The following is a 4,649-nucleotide window of genomic DNA, read 5'->3' as shown; positions in this document are numbered from 1 at the left end:
CTTCATGGTTTGCAGTTTTTTTAAATCAGCAGCAGTTGAACCAGAAATCAAGTTTCTGGGAACCGATGAGTCAGTTTCTGTAGAAAAGGCAACTAGAGCGAACATCTGGTTTAGCATCAACAGAACAAGTTAGAACCACATTTTATAACTTCTTAATTCCAAAAATTCAGTCTAGTGAAAACCATAGAAGAACGAGTCTGCTCCATAAAGAGACGCTGAACCTGAGTAGAAGAGAAATTTGAGCTTTCAGTGAAGGAACCAAAGCTGAAACTGTTCAAGAAGGGTAGTTTAAGTTCACACAATCAGGCTAACCGTTAGCCCAGGAGTTGCGCAGCTTGACAGTTAGTTAGCCTGACAATTAGTCTGACAGTCACTCTGAAATTTAAACTGACAACTAGTTAGCTCTACATTTATTTACCCCGAGTTAGCTTAACAATTTGTTAACCTGACAGTTGGCCTGTCAAATTAGCTAGCCTGACTGTTAACCTGACATTTATCCCGACAATTTGTTAGCTTGACAGTTAACTTGTCTGCTAGTTAACCTGACAGTTTGTTAGACTGATAGTCAGCCTCATAGATATATACAAACACTAGATGTCTCAAGACGGAGTCGGCGTCGTCGTCACTTGGCGGCCATCTTAGGACAGGGGACTGCTCTGGCGCACTGTACTGTAGTCAATGGTAAGGTGGATGATTTCCTCACTTTAACACTCAGAACTCGCTCAATTCTTGATTGATTTACAAACGGTTTAGTTTATTACAAGCCTTATTAACGTGGCTATGATTCAGGCTCAATTCCGAAATCGCAGCTTTTCGTTTTGAAAAATGCGGCATAGTTGTGTGTCTTTTCTGCCTGGCTACTCACATCGAAGATGGTGTTACTCACAATCTGATTTTCAATTATTAGGTTTTCCTGAGACCAACGTTTTTTGAGAACCGAATCTTTAGGTGAAATTACATTCTTTGTGGTTGTGGTTGTATTTATTTGCTTGTTAAGAGACTCTGATTGAGACCTTAGACTTATTGTTTGTATACATCTATGCCTGGATTAGTTAGCCTGCAGCCGAAATGCATTGTGGGTAATGTAGGCACCAGGTTCATGAAGAGAAAAGACAACATCTCTGTTTGTTGTGCATTGATTTTGGTTGAGCTTTGTTTTTATCTGTGCATTAGAAAGCTGATAGTAATAAAGAAGTGCAATGCTAAATAATAAAATTATATTTACATCCATTTATGCTGAAAAAAGATATGTGTTCATTATTATATGAATTCAATGGTTTTAATTATTCTTATGTAAGCAGTAAAACAAGTACATCTCTGACGTTTATAACAAACCAAGCTGTTGTAAAATCGGTTGAAAATTGAGCAATCTACAGTGATTTTAAAATCCATGCTCCATTGACTTTAATGTTATGAGTGATCGAGCAGCCCTGTCCCAAGATGGCCGCCATGTGGCGACGTCGCTCCCCATAGGCTGACAGCGCTCATGAGCCATCTCGTGTTTGTATATATCTATGGTCAGCCTGACTGTTAGCCTGATGCTCAATTAGCCTGACCCTTACTTAGCCTGTCAATTAGTCACTCTGGCATTTAAAGTGACAACTAGTTAGCTCGACATTTATTTACCCTGACGGTTAGCCCAACACTTGGTTAACCTGCTGGTTAACTTGACACTTCGTCAGCCTGTCCAACACTTAATTAGCCAATAACAATGGAAAAATTAACAACAGAACCAGTTACCTTGGCATTTATTTACCCTGACAGACTAACAATTTGTTAGCCTAACAGTTAGCCTATCACATTAGCTAGCCTGACTGTTCACCTGACATTTAGCCTGACAATTTGTTAGCCTGAGACTTATTTAGCCTGACACTTAGTTATCCCATTTAAAGTGACAACTACTTAGCTCAACATTATTTACCCTGACAGCTGGCCCAGCACCTAGCTTGGCAGTTAGCCTGACACTTACTTAGCCTGTCCAACACAGTTAGCCTGCCACTTAGCCCGACAGCTAGTCGCTCTGACAATTATAGTGGCAACTAGTTAGCTTGACATTTAGTTCCCTGACAGTTAGCCAAACAGTTTGTTAGTCTGACAGTTGACCGATCATTTGATTTGAGCTAGCCTGACTGTTAACCTGACATTTATCCCAACAGTTTGTTAGCTTGACTGCTAGCTTGACAGTTAACTTGCCAGCTAGTTAGCTTGACAGTTAGCCTGATGTTTAGTTAGCCAGGCAATTAGCCAGACTGTTAGCCTGGTAGTTTGTTAGCTTGACAGATAGTTAGCCTGACATTTAACCCAACAGGTAGCTAGCCTAAAAATCAGTTAGCCTGACAGTTGGCCATCCGAGCTAACTGTTCGACAGTCTTTGTAACTGAAACCTGGATTATCTGCTGAACAAAGTTTATAAAAATTGATATTTTATTTACAGCTTATTTAAAAGAGGAGAAAAAGTTCTTGAAGTAAAACATTTTATCATCTTTTAATCCAAGCAAAAATCACAGCCGGACCAGAATAAGAGGATGAAAAATAATTTATCAACTAGTTCTTGCAACCTTAAAAAGTTTATTATTGTTGTTTCTTCCAACATGAAGTGCTGACATCAGTGTGATGTCACTGTGATGCAACCAGTAGCTGGAACCTGAACTGGACCAGAACCAAGGAACATGAAGAATCCCAGAACACATCCTCTGATCCGGGTTTATTCTGTCAGAGTTATTCTTCTACTCGACTTCATTCAGGTCATTTTAAAGCATTCTGGAAGCAGAACGGTGAGGCAGTCCAACAGAAACCCGTGACTGTTTCGGGCATTTGCTGCGAGGTTCTGATGAGTCAGTGGTTCTGAAGCTCACCTCTGAACCCGCTCTGCTTCCTGTTTCCTGTCTGGCCTGGCCGGCATGTTTCCGTTCTGGGACGGCTGAACGCGGAGATACGGAACCAGGATGAGTCGGATCAGCACATCTGAGCTCCGGGTTCTGGAGGTCAGCGGACCGGTGGGAAAGAATTCTGCTGCCGAGGAGGAAAACATTCAATCACATGAAGAGTGATGCTGCAGTTTAGAGAACGTTCTGCTGACGTGGAATCAGAACCTGCTGATGAGGAAACAGAAGCAGGTTCTGAAGAGGTTCAGGTTCCATGTCAGATGTGAAACCAGAACCTCTTCAGAACTTGCTTCAGTTTCCTCACGACGTTTTGAATTGAAAAATGAAATCCTGTTGAAACTGTTCAGAAACTTTTTCTGTTGGTAAAATAAGTCACCATAAAACTGATCCCCAACCTGGAAATGACTAGCTTAGCTATTAGCAAGGTTAGTAGGTGCTATTAGCTCACAGTTTGGTTAACCATGTAAACAAAATATGCTAACATGGATCAAAAACAAGCTTTCAAACTAGTTATCAGTTTGCCTGGTCAACCAAAGTTCACATTAACCTGGATTACTAAATCAGCAGCTGCTTTTTAATTTCTGTTAGCTAACAGTTTGGTTAACTATTGCATATTTAATGACTAACTAGCAGCTAGCCTTTGCTTTTGATTGGTTCACATGTAAAACAGTTAACTATGCAGTTTAGTTAATAGTTTGGTTCAGTTGGCAGTTCAGTTTAATGGCACCAACACTTTAGTTGTTGAGTCTAATTTAGTCTACTTTCTTTTAGTTTAGTTTAATGGCACCAACAGTTTAGTTTAGTCTAGTCTAATTAACAGCACCAACAGTTTAGTTTAAATTAGTCTAGTCTAATCTAGTCTAGTTTAACAGCACCAGCAGTTTAGTCTAGTTTAGTCTACTTTCTTTTAGTTTAGTTTATTGCACCAGCAGTTTAGTCTAGTGTAATTTAGCAGCATAAGTAGTTTAGTTTCGTCGAGTTTAGTGTAGTCTAGTTTAGTGTAGTCTTGTTTTTTTGGTCTAGTTTAGTTTAGTCTACTTTAGTTTAACGGCACCAACAGTTTAGTTCAGTCCAGTTAAGTTTAGTTTAATGCAGTCTAGTTTAGTTAAGTTTAGTTTGGTGAAGTCTACTTTAGTTTAGTCCTAGCTGCTTAGTTTACCAGCTAACTAACAACTTGGATTCTGGTAGCTGGTTGGTCTGATGAGCTAATAGGCCACTTTAGCCTTTTGCTCACACATGAGTTAGTTTTTAGTTCAGAAAGGATTTTGTTAGGGTTAGTCTCAAACTCTTGAGCCACTCGTTAACCATCCAGCTAGCTAGCTGGTTAACATTGTTTGGTTTGGGTTAACTAATGACCTTATTTAGCAGCTAGCTAAACGTTTGGTTCAGCTAAGCTAACAGTTGATGTTGGCCGCTCCACAGTTTAGCTCAGTTTAGTTAATGTTTAGCTCTCAGCTAAACTTTGGTTCGTGTTTGAGTCTCGGGGTAAATAACCAGTCAGGCTAGTTAATGATCAGTTTAGCAGCTAAAGGTGTAAAACTAAACAGGCTTGAACCGGTTTAAGGCGGTTTAGTTTAAGTTTAACCAGCTGAAACGTAGCAAGAAAAACAGATTTATTTCATAAACTGAGTGATTGGAAGGAGTTAAAGTGAAATAGTAACTTTCAGAAGTTAAATCAGAAGCAGGTCTTTCTGCAGGTTCTGGTGGGTCCACATCCAGTCGATCACTTCTGGTCTGTTTCTTCTGGTTCTGGTGGGTCCACAT

This window comes from Acanthochromis polyacanthus, chromosome 5, assembly GCF_021347895.1.
Source record: "Acanthochromis polyacanthus isolate Apoly-LR-REF ecotype Palm Island chromosome 5, KAUST_Apoly_ChrSc, whole genome shotgun sequence".
Taxonomy (NCBI): Eukaryota; Metazoa; Chordata; class Actinopteri; family Pomacentridae; genus Acanthochromis; species Acanthochromis polyacanthus.
Note: the sequence above shows the minus strand (reverse complement) of the source record.